Source organism: Hyperolius riggenbachi, chromosome 3 (genome assembly GCF_040937935.1).
Source record: "Hyperolius riggenbachi isolate aHypRig1 chromosome 3, aHypRig1.pri, whole genome shotgun sequence".
Lineage (NCBI taxonomy): Eukaryota > Metazoa > Chordata > Amphibia > Anura > Hyperoliidae > Hyperolius > Hyperolius riggenbachi.
This window is the reverse complement of record NC_090648.1, coordinates 7,507,467-7,525,514: the sequence shown is the minus strand read 5'-3', so window position 1 is coordinate 7,525,514 and position 18,048 is coordinate 7,507,467. Positions and strand designations below refer to the sequence as shown.

At 43.2% G+C, this 18,048-nt stretch overlaps 1 protein-coding gene across 5 annotated transcripts in view; it reads right to left on the bottom strand.

The window, feature by feature from the left end:
• LOC137560841 (cornifelin homolog) overlaps positions 1-18,048 on the bottom strand; it is an 83,423-nt gene that overhangs the window by 55,396 nt on the left and 9,979 nt on the right. The window contains exon 1 of one of the 5 annotated variants that reach the window (XM_068271980.1): positions 16,206-16,233. The exons of 2 other annotated variants lie outside the window; for them this stretch is intronic. The gene's annotated coding sequence lies outside the window, so the exon portion shown is untranslated. Of the gene's footprint in view, positions 1-15,541; positions 15,620-15,873; positions 15,895-16,205; positions 16,234-18,048 lie in introns of those variants that run through there. 2 more of the 5 variants (XM_068271981.1, XM_068271979.1) reach the window with 2 other exon arrangements.

Sequence of the window (18,048 nt, the reverse complement as noted above, 5' to 3'; positions counted from 1 at the left end):
ATTATGTATTTATATAGCACTGACATCTTCTGCAGCACATTACAGAGTACATAGTCATGTCACTGACTGTCCTCAGAGGAGCTCACAATCTAATCCTACCATAGTCATAGTATAATATCCTACCATATTATTATTATTATGTATTTATATATTACTGATATCTTCTGCAGCACATTACAGAGTACATAGTCATGTCACTGACTGTCCTCAGAGGAGCTCACACTCTAATCCCACCATAGTCATAGTCTAATGTCCTACCATATTATTATTATGTATTTATATAGCACTGACATCTTCTGCAGCACATTACAGAGTACATAGGCATGTCACTGACTGTCCTCAGAGGAGCTCACAATCTAACCCTACCATAGTCATAGTATAATATCCTACCATATTATTATTATGTATTTATATAGCACTGACATCCAGGGCCGGTTCTAGATGTTTTCCTGCCTGAGGCAAACTTGTGAGGATGCGCCCCCCACCCCAACCCGATTTGGAATGATCGCACAGCACCCAACAATTTACTCTGCTTGAATTAATGTTCTCACATGACATGCTGTAGCTCAACACAATAGCACATTGGTTGGCTGTGAGTCTGTGAGTCTCGTTATCTTCCTACTCTGACTACATGCTGTTAGTGTAAACACTACAAAAATGCTGCCCCTGAAATCTCTGCCACCTGATGCAAATGTTTCACCTTGCCTCATGAGAGAACCGGCCCTGCTGACATCTTCTGCAGCACTATACAGAGTACATAGTCATGTCACTAACTGTCTTCAGAGGAGCTCACAATCTGATCCTACCATTGTCATAGTGTCATAGGACATTTTTCTCTGGGCTATGTGATGTGGTAGTGGTGATTTGTGTCTTGGATGTGAGTGAAGTGTAGTGTTTGGTTAGAGGCCTCTTTTAATGTTGGAGGCACATTGGCTGCAGCAGGGAGGGAGGTGTGTCTGTGCTTTATGTCTCCTTATGACCCCTCATGTCACATATTCCCAGCAGCCAGTGTAATTAATCAGCAGAGTCTTGTAGCGATGCTGGGAGTCTGGTCAGCGATATTTGGACGTCTCCTGGCTCACAGAGGTGACTGATTGACAGAGGTGACAGTGCAGAGCTTAGTCAGCATGTCTGCCTCACCAGAGAGCCCATACAGTCCCAACCTACAGTGACCACCAATGACACGGCCTGTGCTGCAGAGACTGGAGGGGCAAAGGGGGGGGGATGGATGGATGAATGGCTGGAGGGGTGGATTAAGAGGTGGATTGGATGTTGGGCCTTATGTGGCAGAGGCAGCTCCCCTCTCTTTCTCTTTCTGAATGTCCCCCCTTTCAGCAGAGCCAGAAGGGTGATGTCGCTCACCACCCGACTCCTGTCCGGCAGCCGCAGGTACATAGTTAGGGGCGGAGATCTGAGGCTAATCCGTGCCTCCTGTGAGAGTAGCGTGGTGGACGGTTTGGGAATTGCTCCTCCCTCTGTTCCGGCACCACACCAGCTGCAGATCAGCTGTGCACTCTGGCCACACCCACTGCCATTCACTGCCTGCTCTTCTCATCTTGGTGGGGGGTGGCTTAGTTGTGTGTAGCCCCGCCCCTGATTGTGTGTCGCCTGTTTTATAAGGCAACTAGAGTCATATACATATATATTAATAAAGTAGAGGGGGCCTTATCCAAGTGGCGCTAGGGCTCAGTCACACCCCCCTCACCTCACCACCACCTTGCCTGGCATTCAAGCCGCACTCCCCGCCGTGCGCCCACTCACTCCGCCCACACTCCCCCTGCACCCGTCCTCCTCCTGTCCCAACGGCCGCCTGCGTGCCACACATGCGCAGTAGCGCAAAGGCACAGACACAGGGATAGGCGAGGACATCGGGACACAGGGGGTTTATTATATAGGATAAGAAAATAAGGGTTGGTAATGGGGGTGTGGCCTGCGCTAAGGGGCAGAGTTTATGGCTCTAGAATCTCTGTACATACAAGCTCCTAAAGTGTATATCTGGCCCTGGATGGATGGATGGATGGATGAATGGATGGATGAATGGATAGATGGATGTATGAATGGATGGATGGATGGATGGATGGATGAATGGATGGATGAATGGATAGATGGATGTATGAATGGATGGATGGACGGACGGACAAATGGATGGTTGAATGGATAGACAGGCAAACGGAGATAGAGGGATACACAGATAAGGTTGCCACACATTAACCTTCCTGGCGGTAAATTTGGGGTAAGCCGCGCAGGAGGATTTCTCAGGCCCTGCTGGGCCGATTTGCATAATTTTATTTTTGCAACAAGCAGCTAGCACTTTGCTAGCTGCGTGTGCACTCCGATCGCCGCCGCTCCGTGCCGATTAGCCGCCGCTCGCTGCGCCGCGCCGCGCCGCCCCACCCCCCAGACCCTGTGCGCTGCCTGGCCAATCAGTGGCAGGCAGCGCTGAGGGGTGGATCGGGACTCCCAATGACGTCACAACGTCAATGACGTTGGTGACGTCATCCCGCCTGTCGCCATGGCCATGGCATTTCCTGATCGGAGATCGAAGCGGGTGGGGGGATGCCGCTGCACAGCGGCTATCATGTAGCGAGCCCTGGGCTCGCTACATGATTTTAAAAACAAAATAAATTAAAAAAAACTGCTGCGCTGCCCCCTGGCGGTTTTTAATAGACCGCCAGGAGGGTTAATAGACCACCAAATGAAATAAGTCCTACTAATCCTACTGATATAATACATGGGAAAGTTCGGATGTTTGGATGTTTAGATGTTTGGATGTTTGTTACTCGATCACGCAGCAAAAATGGCTGAACGGATTTGAATGAAATTTGGCACACACATAGTACATTACCTGGAATAAAGTATAGGATACTTTTTATTCCCATAACCAAAAAGGGGGCGGAGACAAATACAAATTTCACTGGGAAATGTAAACTGCAGCCATTCTTACACTGTTAATGGCAGGGTTCTCACACTTTGCACAGTTGGTCGTTGGGTGACTGGGATTAATATTCAGAAAAGTGGGTGGAGCCTATACAAGCCAATCAAAATTCACCTATTGATTTTCAAAGGGAATATATAATTGCTGCCATTCTTGCACTGTTAATGGCACAAGCCTCAAACCTGGTACAGTTGGTCATTGTGTGACTGGGGTTCAATTTCAGAAAGAGGGTGGAGCCACAAACAGCCATTTAGATTTGTTTCATTTCAATGCAAATTATTGATGCCAAACACCACAAAGATCACAAACTTGGTAATTGATTAATTGTGTGTTAGGGTTAGAAAAGTAGGCACAGCCAACACCAGCCAAATACATAAAAGGGCAACGCCGTGTCATAAGTGGGCGGAGACAAATACAAAATTTACTGGGAAAGTGTAAACAGCAGCCATGCTTACACTGTTAATGGTAGGGTTCTCAAACTTTGCACAGTTGGTTACTGGGTGACTAGGATTAATATTCATAAAAGTGGGTGGAGTCTATAAAAGCCAATCAAAATTAACCTATTGATTTTCAAGGGGAATATTTACATTGCTGCCATTCTTGCACTGTTAATGGCACAAGCCTACAGTTGATCATTGAGTGACTAGGGTTCAATTTCAGAAAGGGGGTGGAGCCACAAACAGCCATTTAGATTTGTTTCATTCCAATGCAAATTATTGATGCCAAATACCGCAAAGCTCACCAACTTGGTAACTGAGTAATTGATTCATTGTGCGTTAGGGTTAAACAAAGTGGGCACAGCCAACACCAGCCAAATACATAAGCGGGCAACGCGGGGTCATAAGTGGGCGGAGACAAATACAAATTTTACTGGGAAAATGTAAACAGCAGCCATTCTTACACTGTTAATTGTAGGGTTCTCAAACTTTGCACAGTTGGTTACTGGGTGACTGGGGTTAATGTTCAGAAAAGTGGGTGGAGCCTACAGAAGGCAATCAAAAATTACCTATTGATTATTCAGGGGAATATTTCATTGCTGCTATTCTTGCACTGTTAATGGCACAAGCCTCAAACCTGGTACAGTTGATTATTGCGTGACTGGGGTTTATATTTATAAAAGGGGATGGAGCCACAAACAGCCAATATGATTTGTTTCATTTTAATGAAGGTTATTGATGCCAAAGACCGCAAAGCTCACAAACTTGGTCATTGAGTAATTGAGTAATTGTGTGTTAGGGTTAGGAAAAGTAGGTGCAGCCAACACCAGCCAAATACATAATCGGGCAATGCCGGGTCATCAGTAGGCGGAGACAAATGCAAATTTCACTGAGAAAATGTAAACTGCAGCCATTCTTACACTGTTAATGGTAGGGTTCTCAAACTTTGCACAGTTGGTCACTGGGTGACTGGGATAAATATTCAAAGTAGTGGGTGGAGCCTACAAAAGCCAATCAAAATTCACCTATTGATTTTCAAGGGGAATATGTAATTGCTACCATTCTTGCACTGTTTATGGCACAAGCCTTAAACCTGGTACAGTTGGTCATTGGGTGACTGGGGTTCAAATTCAGACAAAGGGGTGGAGCCACAAACAGCCAATCAGATTTGTTTAATCTTAATGCAAATTATTGATGCCAAAGACCGCAAAGCTCACAAACTTGGTTATTGAGTAATTGTGTGTTAGGGTTAGAAATAGTAGGCGGAGCCAACACCAGCCAAATACATACCTGAACAATGTTAGGAAATAAGTGGGTGGAGAAAAATACAAATTTCATTGTGCAAATGTAAACTGCAGCCATTCTTACACTGTTAATGGTAGGGTTCTCAAACTTTGCACAGTTGGTCACTGGGTGACTGGGATTAATATTCAGAAAGGTGGGTGGAGCCTATAAAAGCCAATCAAAATCCACCTATTGATTTTTAAGGGGAATATTTAATTGCTGCCATTCTTGCACTGTTAATCACGTGTACCTGGTACAGTTGGCCATTGGGTGATGTGGCTTCAAATTCAGAAAACGGGTGGAGCCACATCCAATCAGATTAATTTTATTTCATTACAAATTATTGATGCCAAAGACCGCAAAGCTCACATACTTGGGCATTCAGTAATTGTGTGTTAGGGTTAGGAAAAGTGGGCAGAGCCAACACTAGCCAAATACATATCCGGGCAACGCCGGGCGTCCAGCTAGTATAATAAATGGGAAAGTTCGGATGTTTGGATGTTTGTTACTCGATCACGCAAAAACGCCTGAACGGATTTGAATGAAATTTGGCACACACATAGTACATTACCTGGAATAAAGTATAGGATACTTTTTATTCCCATAACCAAAAAGGGGGCGGAGACAAATACAAATTTCACTGGAAAATGTAAACTGCAGCCATTCTTACACTGTTAATGGCAGGGTTCTCACACTTTGCACAATTGGTCACTGGGTGACTGGCATTAATATTCAGAAAAGCCAATCATAATTCACCTATTGATTTTCAAGGGGAATATTTACATTGCTGCCATTCTTGCACTGTTAATGGCACAAGCCTCAAACCTGGTACAGTTGATCATTGGGTGACTGGGGTTCAATTTGAGAAAGGGGGGTGGAGCCACAAACAGCCAATTAGATGTGTTCCATTCCAATGCAAATTATTGATGCCAAACACCGCAAAGCTCACAAACTTGGTAATTGAGTAATTGATTAATTGTGTGTGAGGGTTAGGAAAGTGGGCACAGCCAACACCAGCCAAATATATAAGCGGGTAACACAGGGTCATAAGTGGGCGGAGACAAATACAAATTTTACTGGAAAAATGTAAACTGCAGCAATTCTTACACTATTAATTGTAGGGTTCTCAAACTCTGCACAGTTGGTTACTGGGTGACTGGGATTAATATTCAGAAAAGTGGGTGGAGCCTACAAAAGCCAATCAAAAATTACCTATTGATTTTTCAGGGGAATATTTCATTGCTGCCATTCTTGCACTGTTAATGGCACAAGCCTTAAACTTGGTACAGTTGATCATTGGGTGACTGGGGTTTAAATTTATAAAAGGGGGTGGAGCCACAAACAGACAATCTTATTTGTTTCATTTTAATGCAGGTTATGGATGCCAAAAACCGCAAAGCTCACAAACTTGGTCATTGAGTAATTGAGTAATTGTGTGTTAAGGATAGGAAAAGTGGGCACAGCCAACACCAGCCAAATACATAATCGGGCAATACCGGGTCATCAGTGGGCGGATACAAATACACATTTCACTGAGAAAATGTAAACTGCAGCCATTCTTACACGGTTAATGGCAGCGTTCTCAAACTTTGCACAATTGGTCACTGGGTAACTGGGATTAATATTCAGAAAAGTGGGTGGAGCCTACAAAAGACAATCAAAATTCACCTATTGATTTTCAAGGGGAATATGTAATTGCTGCCATTCTTGCACTGTTAATGGTACAAGCCTCAAACCTGGTACAGTTGGTCATTGGGTGACTGGGGTTCAAATTTAGACAAAGGGGTGGAGCCACAAACAGCCAATCAGATTTGTTTAATCTCAATGCAAATTATTGATGCCAAAGACCGCAAAGCGCACAAACTTGGTCATTGTGTGTTAGGGTTAGAAAAAGTGGGCACAGCCAACACCAGCCAAATACATACCTGAACAATGTCAGTAAATCAGTGGGCGGAGAAAAATACAAATTTCATTGCGCAAATGTAAACTGCAGCCATTCTTACACTGTTAATGGCAGGGTTCTCAAACTTTGCACAGTTGGTCACTGGGTGACTGGGATTAATATTCAGAAAGGTGGGTGGAGCGTACAAAAGCCAATCAAAATCCACCTATTGATTTTTAAGGGGAATATTTAATTGCTGCCATTCTTGCACTGTTAATGGCACAAGCCTCTTGCACTGTTAATCACCTGTACCTGGTACACTTGGCCAGTTGGGGAATTGGGTTCAAATTCAGAAAAGGGGTGGAGCCACAGCCAATCATATGAATTTTATTTCAATGCAAATTATTGATGCCAAAGACTGCAAAGCTCACAAACTTGGTCATTAAGTAATTAGGTAATTGTGTGTTAGGGTTAGGGAAAAGGGGCGGGGCCAACACCAGCCAAATACATACCCGGGCAACGCCGGGCGTCCAGCTAGTATATAATAAACAACGATAGATTCTTTGCTGATCAGAATCCACACATTGCACTTCTATGTTCAGTAGAGTTTAGCCTGATGCTGTGCAACACTATCTGCTGTGGATCTACCACAGCTCCTGCCCCTCCGAGGAGATCTTCAAAAGGTCCAGTCGATAATTCCAATCGATTAGCAGCTGATATTAGGATCAGTCCGACATGCTGGGGCATCTGGTGATAGAGTTTGCCGGGATACAAGCAGGAAAAGCAGCAGAGAAGAATAGTGGGAACACGAAGAAAAAAAAATTGTTCAAAAAGACCTTATAGTTTTTGAGAAAATCGATTTTAAATCTTCAAAGAGGAAATGTATCTATTTAAATCGCGTACTGACATTTCCGTGGAAACTTTTTCCGCCGACTTTAGCAGTTAAAGAGAACCAGAGATGAAGCACCCTCATGTATTTTATTACATTTATCAGAGGGAACATGACAGTAAACACCTACCCTGCTTTTAGTTTCATTGTTATCTGCTTAATTAGTCTATTAGCAACTGTGATAAGAATCCACCGACTATTCAGTCGAGGTTTGACCTGGAATCATTATAGCTGAGTCACTCTTCTGTGATGTCTTTTCAAGCCCAAGCCTTCCCCTCTCCTGGCTTAGATTTCCTGCTTTGCATACTGAGAGCTGTGATGACATGGGAGAGGCTGCTGGTCCTGAGAGAGAAGCTCTGTGGCTGCAATATGATCCCTGTGTGCTCTGTGTGCACTAGATACTGATAATAACGGCAGTTTCATTCCTATGAGAGACACTTCCTACAGGCAGCTGTACATCATACCAAAATGAAAGCACATAGATGAAAGGCTGCATTTAGCCTAGATAGCAGCATAGTCTCATATGGCCTAGACAGCACATCCAGAACAACTCATAACCCGTAAGGAGAAGGGATATGAGCCGGCGGCCATATTTGATTTTTCCTGGAGCAATAATGGATAAAAAACACTCAAAAAGGCACACCAGAGCGGCAAAATTATCAGGTAGAGCATTTATTCTTTACAAGCTATAAACTGATATGTTTATTTTGTGTGAATCGTTCATCTCTGGTTCCCTTTAAATCCTAGCAACACCAAATTTGCAGGATATGTTAAAAAGATACTGGGAAACAATATTTAAAAAAAAAATTGAAAAATTTTATTTATTTTTTTTTTTTAATTAAAATTTGTGGGTTATGTTCAGAGTGTGGGAAATTTTTTGAAAAAAATGATGTGGGGTCCCCCCTCCCGAGCCTCTGTAACCCCTTGTCTCCCATGCAGGCTGGGATAGCCAGCAGAATGCGGAGCCCCGGCCGACTGGGGCTTCGCACCCTGAGCTATACCAGCCCGTATGGTCCATGGTGTGGGGGGGGGGCTCCGGGGGGGAGGGGCGGCCAAGCCTCCCCCTCCCCCCCGGAGCCCCTTGTCCAATCCATGGACAAGGGGCTCTTCCCCGCCTCCCTTGCCCCAGGTGGAGGCGGGGGGCGACGACTCCCTGGGGGGGGGTTCATGGTGGCATCTGGGAGTCCCCTTTAAGAAGGGGACCCCCAGATGCCCACCCCCCTCCCAGGAGAAATGAGTATAGGGCTACTTTGTACCCCTTACCCATTTCCACAAAGGGTTAAATGAAATAAAGACACAACAACGAGAAAAGTCCTTTAATGTTCTAAATTAACCAGAAATACTTACCTGTACCTTTAAGAAAAAAATCCCACGTCAATCAGGTCCCACGACAGTATCCTCTATCTTGCGACCTTCTGTTACATGTTGATTGATGATCTCCGCCGCCCCGACGCCACACACGCCGCCTCCGCCGCACTCACTGCTCTTAGCTATACTTAGTATAGCTAAGAGCAAAAAGCATCTTTAAATTTTAGCTCCAATGGTCCCCATTGGTTCCTTAACAGACCAATGGGGATCAGGAGGATCAGGAGGATCCCCATTGGTCGATAAGGAACCAATGGGGAGCCTTGGAGCCAAAATTTAAAGATGCTTTTTGTTCTCAGCTATACTTAGTATAGCTGAGAGTTGCGTCTATGCATCTATATAGACGCATTAGCGCTAGCTGCCGCTGCCCTCGCTGCCTCCCCCCACCTGTCACCCTCACCCATGCTGGCACCCATGGGTGCATTGGGTGCCAGCATGGGTGAGGGTGACAGGTGGGGGGAGGCAGGGAGGGCAGCGGCAGCTAGCGCTAATGCGTCTATATAGATGCATAGACGCAACTCTCAGCTATAATTTTTATAATTTTTTTTTTTAATATTGTTTCCCAGTATCTTTTTAACATATCCTGCAAATTTGGTGTTGCTAGGATTTAAGGGGACTTTGCTATTAACTGCTAAAGTCGGCGGAAAAAGTTTCCACGGAAATGTCAGTATGCGATTTAAATAGATACATTTCCTCTTTGAAGATTTAACCACTTCCGGATACCGGGTGGTTTTGCTGATCTGTGCTGCGGGGGCTCTTCAGCCCGCAGCACAGATCAGAAATCGTGCAGGGCGATCAGACTTCCCCCCTTTTTTCCCCACTAGGGGGATGTCCTGCTGGGGGGGTCTGATCGCCGCCGCGCTGCTGTGCCTAGCGGGGGGGGGGCTCCTCAAAGCCCCCCTCCGCAGCGCTAGTCCTCCCTCTGCCGCCTTACCTCCCTCTCCCGTCCCCTGTGTGCGGCGCAGGATGGTAAGCCGTCCTGCGCCGGATAGGATAGGCTTTAGCCTATCAGATGCCGGCGATCCCCGGCCAATCAGAGGCCGGGGATCGCCGATCTCCGTCACGGCGCTGCTGCGCAGCAGCGCCGTATGTATGTAAACAGTGGGGAAGAATTTCCCCGCCTGTTTACATTTACCCTGCGAGCCACGATCGGAGGCTCGCAGGGTGTTCACGGAGACACCCTCCGTGAACTGACATGGAACGGCCGCTCGTTCGAGCGGCCGTTTCCATGGAAACCGCTTCAGGATTCAGGGGCGTACATATGCGTACGCAGAATCCTGAAGTGGTTAAAATCGATTTTCTCAAAAACTTTAAGGTCTTTTTGAACAATTTTTTTTCTTCGTGTTCCCACTATTCTTCTTAACATTCCCTACACGTTTGGTGTTTCTGGCATTTAAAGGGGCTTTGCTATTAACCGCTAAAGTCGGCGGGCGTTTAATTTTCCCACGGTCAGAAGAAGAATATTCAAAATCGATTTTCTCAAAAACTATAAGGTCTTTTTGAAAAAAAATGTTTTCCTCTTGTTCACAATTTTCTTCTTAACATTCCCTGCAAATTTGGTGTTTTTAGCTTTTAAGGGGGCTTTGCTATTAAACATTAAAGCCGGCGGGCAGATATTTTCCAAACGGCAGCAAAGCAAGGGTTAAAACGATAAATATCGTTCAGGCAGGACAAAAAAAAAAAAGTTTTAAAACGATAAATTTCGTTCAAAAGGTCTGCACTATTTTAACCTTTAAAACGATAAATATCGTTTTAAACATATATCGGGCAGAAGGGGGCACCATTTTTTTTGCCGGCGCCATTTTTAACTAGACGCCTTGTTCTGTGTTCAAGGACCCCATATTTTGCTGAAATAAGTAAAAGTGATCTGACCAACGAATCCCCCCTCCCCCCCCCCAGCTTCCATTTTGTTTTAAAAAAAGAAAAAGTGCTCCAAACCCTGTACAATCCTTCATCTGCCGCGCCCCCCTCAACATTGCCATTCCCCAACCTCTGGTTGGAAAAAAAAGTAAAAATGCTCCAACCCACAGCCTCTATTTAAAAAAAATTGTAAAACTGTGGCAAACACCGATCCCCCCCCCCCCCCCCAGCCTCTAAAAGTAAAAGTGCTGTAACCCCCCCTCCAGACCCCCAGCCTCTAAAAGTAAAAGTACTCACACCCCCAGTCTTTAAAAGTGCTGACCCCTCAACCAGCCTCTAAAAGTGCTCCGACCCCCCCTCCCCCCAGCCTCTAAAAGTGCTCCTACCACCCCCCTCCCCCCAGCCTCTAAAGGTAAATGAGCTGGATTTTTTTTTTGTAATGGATGCCTATAAATTTACTTTTCATAGGTTGCTACATAATCAAATACACCTTCCCTCCTCAAAAAAAAAAACATCTTCCAAAGACTATCCTAACTTATGGAAGACAATTAAAGACTATGGCCTCGATTCATAAAGCATTCCCGCATGCGGGAATGCAGAAAACGGCACACTTTACCGACCACACAGCAAGATCTGTATTCATAAAGGCTTTTCCGCATGAAAAGCCGACATTCGCGAGCAGAGTGATAAATCACCGCCTTGCGCGGTGATTATCACAGCAAAAGTAACAAGTGGTCAATTCATAAAAATTAGAGGTAGCGGTATGCGGACGGGTATTACCGCTACCTCTGATGTGGCGAGAAGCGTGCGGAATACATTGCAGTGAATGGGACAGACCTCCCAAGCAGCTGCAGAGAGAACACCGCACGGAGGGATTCCGCCTGCTTCTCCGGCTTCCGCATGTCTCCCGACAGCCTAACGCCTGCCTACAGCGGAGTATCTCCGCACGCCTGTCACAACAGGCAACATTTTTATGAATTACCACCCTGAAGGCGGAAATACCGACAGCGGTGTTTCCCCGCTCGACTTTCCCCGCTCGCAGGCACTTTTATGAATCGAGGCCTATTACTTATTTGCTGCAGGCTTACCACTGAAATACCTCATGTTTTACCTCACTCTATGCATTTACCTCATGTTTTACCACATGTTTTACCACTTGTTTTACCTCATGTTCTGAAATGGAGAAAAATCTTTCAGAATTGATAAAAGAAGAGGAAAATACCTCATGAGGTATTTTACCTACCAAAAAATATTTACCTCACAGAGCTACCAGAATTGAGCCCATTATCTTCATTTGTTTGGTTATTGATCACCTGTATACCTTGGAAAGCCTTTATGCTCCTAATCAGGGGCAGACCATCTTCATGAAAAAAATTGTTCCAACAAGTAGTAATGATCATAATCAGTTATTTACGATTAGGCAAATTTTTGTGTTAATTTTCACAATTTTGCCTCTACGGAATTATGGTTTATACATTTGATTTCGTACAGTCATTCGTAATTTTCGCATAATTTTGTGCCGAATCTGGCTGTAAATAGCAAAGCCCCCGTACAGGCTATTGACACCAAAATTGCTACACATGTTAAAGGGACACTTAAGTAAAAAAAAAAAAAAAAATGAGTTTTACTCACCTGGGGCTTCCAATAGCCCCCTGCAGCTGTCCGGTGTCCTCGCCATCTCCCTCTGATTCTCCTGGCCCCGCCGGCAGCCACTTCCTGTTTCGGTGACAGGAGCTGACAGGCTGGGGACGCCAGTGATTCTTTGCGTTCCTGGCCACAATAGCGCCATCTATGCTACTATAGCATATATCATATACCATATAGCAGCATAGAGGGTACTAATGTGTCTGGGAATGCAAAGAATCACTCGCGTCCCCAGCCTGTCAGCTCCTGTCACCGAAACAGGAAGTGGCTGCCGGCGGGGCCAGGAGGATCGGAGGGAGACGGCGAGGGCACCGGACAGCTGCAGGGGGCCATTGGAATCCCCAGGTGAGTAAAACTCATTTTTTTTTGACTTAAGTGTCCCTTTAAGGAGAATAGTGGCTACAAAAAAATTATGCAAAATTATGAGATATTACTATTACATACAAAATTAATATGATTTTCCCTTAAATTTCGCATTACGATTATGATGCGTAATTATACATATGCGAAAAACAAGTAGAGTCCATCAAGAAAGGTCATACATGGGGGTGACTGTAACTCTTGCTTGGGCCCTTCTTTAGATTCCTCAAAGAAATCCTTAATACATCTCCTCTCTGCAAACTGCTTCATAGCGAGGGTCTATTATCCATGGACTTCATAGATTACAAAAAGAATTTACTTTTTTTCTCAGGATAAACTTTTTTCCTATTAGATAGTACAAGTTTTCAAAAAGCATCTGAAGATATGATTGGTTTTATCACTTGGACGGACCATGCTCCAATCTTTCTAACAGTTACCCAAGGGAGGGAGAGTGGGAATAACAATAATTTAAAAAAGCACATATTTATTTAAAAATAAAACAAACAAATATTAAAAATATTAAAAAATAAACAAAAACACTAGCAGCGATCAGAGGCCACCAACAGAATGCTCTGTTGGTGGGCAGAAGGGGGGGAGGGGATCACGTGTGTGCTGCGTTGTATGGCCCTGCAGCTAGGCCTTAAAGTACAAAATAGCCTTTATGACAATAAAGTGGGACGCTGTGTACTATATAGGTAAATATTATTTATACAGCTAAGATCTGGTTGAATGACATGTCAAAGTAAAAACTAGCATTATACATAGAAGTGTAAGGTAGAGAAAACTGGGGAAGTGACGCGGCCAGCAGCGGAAGTGACGCAGCCAGCAGCTGAAGTGACGCGGCCAGCAGCTGAAGTGACGCGGCCAGCAGCGGAAGTGACGCGGCCAGCAGCTGAAGTGACACGGCCAGCAGCGGAAGTGACGCGGCCAGCAGCTGAAGTGACGCGGCCAGCAGCTGAAGTGATGCAATGCGGCTAGGTTGTCACATTTGCATCACTTTCCAATGGAAAAAGGCCCTTACTTCATGGTCTGCTCCTGATATATATTTATATATATTGACGGTAGATCTTCTACGGAGGTGACGTCATGTTTTGTTTTGTTTTGCTGCTTTCTATATGTTTCTATACGGTTTTCCAGTTTTATTTTATCAGATCTTTCATATGTTTGCTCTCAAATTGATTTGTATAGATATAAATTAGGAAGTATTCCCTATCAAATTAGTTAGGAGATTTTTTTTTTTCCATTAGTGGTCCCCCGACTCCCAAACAATCATTTCCGATTGTTCATGGGAAGAATTGCTCATAAGCAGTCATTCAGCAAACTGTATCGTTAGTGGCCACTGATAGATAGATAGAAAGATAATGCATTGATAGATAGATAGATAGATAGATAGATAGATAGATAGATAGATAGATAATGGATAGATAGCTAGATAGATAATGGATGGATAGCTAGATAGATAATGGATAGATAGCTAGATAGATAATGGATAGATAGATAGCTAGATAAATAATGGATAGATAGATAGATAGATAGATAGATAGATAGATAGATAGATAGATAGATAGATAATGGATAGAAAGATAGATAGATAATGGATAGATAGATAGATAGATAGATAGATAGATAGATAGATAGATAGATAGATAGATAGATAGATAGATAAATAATGGATAGATAGATAGATAGATAGATAGATAGATAGATAATGGATAGAAAGATAGATAGATGATAGCTAGATAGATAATGGATAGATAGCTAGATAGATAATGGATAGATAGCTAGATAGATAATGGATGGATAGCTAGATAGATAATGGATAGATAGCTAGATAGATAATGGATAGATAGCTAGATAGATAATGGATAGATAGCTAGATAGATAATGGATAGCTAGCTAGCTAGATAGATAGATAGATAGATAGATAGATAGATAGACAGACAGACAGACAGACAGACAGACAGACAGACAGACAGACAGACAGACAGACAGACAGATAGATAGATAGATAGATAGATAGATAGATAGATAGATAGATAGATAGATAATGGATGGACTCCCAAACAATAATTTCCTAATGTTCATAGGAAGAATTGCTCTTAAGCAGTCATTCAGCAAACTGTATCGTTAGTGGCCACTGATAGATAGATAGATAGATAGATAGATAGATAGATAGATAGATAGATAGATAGATAGATAGATAGATAGATAGATAGATAGATAATGGATAGATAGCTAGATAGATAATGGATAGATAACTAGCTAGGTAGATAGATGGATGGATGGATGGATGGATGGATAGATAGATAGATAGATAGATAGATAGATAGATAGATAGATAGATAGATAATGGATAGATAGCTAGATAGATAATGGATAGATAGCTAGATAGATAATGGATAGATAACTAGCTAGGTAGATAGATGGATGGATAGACAGATAGATAGAAAGATAGATAGATAGATAGATAGATAGATAGATAGATAGATAGATAGATAGATAATGGATAGATAACTAGCTAGGTGGATGGATGGATGGATAGATAGATAGATAGATAGATAGATACTGTAGATAGATAGATACTGTAGATAGATAGATAGATAGATAGATAGATAGATAGATAGATACTGGATAGATAGATAATGGATGGATAGATAGATGATATAATACATGTATGCAGGATGATTAGCAGTGATCAGTGTATGGTGGTCGGGGAGGAAGCTCTTTCTCTCTATAGACCTGCTATACAGTCACACAGCTGTGATAACATCAGACCTGTGGAAGTTGCTGGACCTGAAGGACCGGTTCCCCCACAATGGGAAAGCCACAGAGATGAGCTGGCCTGGCAGGCTTCTGTCTATGGCCAGCAGACTCTCGGGGCTCACCTTCTATTATTCCCTGCTTCCCTTTCATCCATCACATGGCCTGGCAGGCTTCTGTCTATGGCCAGCAGACTCTCGGGGCTCACCTTCTATTATTCCCTGCTTCCCTTTCATCCATCATATGGCCTGGCAGGCTTCTGTCTATGGCCAGCAGACTCTCGGGGCTCACCTTCTATTATTCCCTGCTTCCCTTTCATCCATCATATGGCCTGGCAGGCTTCTGTCTATGGCCAGCAGACTCTCGGGGCTCACCTTCTATTATTCCCTGCTTCCCTTTCATCCATCACATGGCCTGGCAGGCTTCTGTCTATGGCCAGCAGACTCTCGGGGCTCACCTTCTATTATTCTCTGCTTCCCTTTCATCCATCACATGGCCTGGCAGGCTTCTGTCTATGGCCAGCAGACTCTCGGGGCTCACCTTCTATTATTCTCTGCTTCCCTTTCATCCATCACATGGCCTGGCAGGCTTCTGTCTATGGCCAGCAGACTCTCGGGGCTCACCTTCTATTATTCTCTGCTTCCCTTTCATCCATCACATGGCCTGGCAGGCTTCTGTCTATGGCCAGCAGACTCTCGGGGCTCACCTTCTATTATTCTCTGCTTCCCTTTCATCCATCACATGGCCTGGCAGGCTTCTGTCTATGGCCAGCAGACTCTCGGGGCTCACCTTCTATTGTTCTCTGCTTCCCTTTCATCCATCACAAAGGACAACGATACCACAAATGTAAATCTCTCCAGTAACCGCCTCCCCACCCTCTGTAATCCCAACAATGGCTCTATTCTCTGTACAGGAGCTGCAGCTGGCCAAACACCAGACACTGGGGGTCACATATCACTGCTGGAAATCCCACACTAAGTATAGCATAAGATTCCAGGAAACGCCCAGCAAATACTCATTATGTCATCATTACCCACTGAAATAAAAACAAGGACAGTACAATACTTCTGTTATGAAAGCAGAACAAGTGTTTATCTACCTATATATGTGTTTTTTGTTTTGTTTCCTGAGATAGTATGGCTGTCCCTGGCTGCTAAAATGACATTTTGCACATTTTTTACTTTGAAGTTTTAAAATCCATTTTCTCAAAAACTACAAGGTTTTTTTTTTTTTTTTTTTTTTTTTTTTTATGTGATTGGTTCCCACTATTTTCCTTAACATACATGGCAATTTTGGTGATGGTAGCATTTATGGGGGCTATGGTAATATTCATTAACCACTTCAGCCTATCTGGACGAATATGTTCGTCCAGATAGGCTGTGCTGATGCTGTTGCGCTGTGCATGCTCCCGCACGCACTCCCACCGCCTGCCGTTTGCCCCTTGATCAGTGAATGGGAATATAGTTCCATTTCACCGATCTAAGACCCCTGCAGAAAAAACGATGGTCTCTTATCAGAGACCCCAGTCTTTCTGCTAAACAAAAAAAAAAAAATCCCATCCTCTATTTCCTGGAAACGTGATTGTTCACTTTCAGGACTTTTTTGACTGCGGCCATCTTGTGGCCAAATAGTAAACTACACCCACATACATTTTTTTATTAATAAATTACATTTAAAATTAACTGTTTCCATCCCACACCAAAAATTACCCAAATACATTTTTTTATAAAAAAAAAAATTACAATGAAAAAAAAAACCATAAACAGTTACCTGAGGGTCTGAACTTTTTAAATATGCATGTGAAGATACTATATTATTATATTTATTTTTTAATTATAAGCTTGTGAATAGTGATGGACGCAAATTGAAAAATGCACCTTTATTTCTAAATAAAATATCTGCGCCATACATTGTGATAGGGACATCATTTAAATAGTGTAATAATCGGGACAAATGGACAAATAAAATACATGGATTTTAATTACGGTAGCATGTATTAATTTCAAACTATAATGGCCAAAAAACTGAGAAATAATGATTTTTTTTTCAGTTTCTTTCTTAATCTTCCTGTTAAAATGGATTTAGAAAAAAGAATTCTTAGCAAAATGTACTACCCAAAGAAAGCCTAATTAGTGGCAGAAAAACAAGATATAGATCAATTAATTGTGATAAGTAGTGATCAAGTTATTGGCAAATGAATGGGAGGTGAACGTTGCTCGGATGCATACGATTTTCAACACTGTGGCGCTGAAGTGGTTAAAGTTGGTGAAAAATTACAAATGGATTACACTTAATCAATTGAATTTCCAAATCATAATCACATGTGGCTAAAATTTTGAGTAATAATAAATAATTGGCAGATTGTAATCATCACCAGTAGTTAGAGATTACCTGGCAAGCTCATTGTGAATCCATGCCATGCACTGATGAGGATCAACCAATCTGAAACAGTCTGTATGCATGTAGGATTATTATGGCTCTGTACAAATGAACAAGCTGACACATCATTGCCTTCCAGCGGTTCTGGAGGCGTGGCTAGCTGACGGGGACAACAAAGGATGATTTGCATATTTCAGCAGTGGTGTATTGTGGGAGACATCTTTTACTCACTCCAATTTGAATAATCACAAAT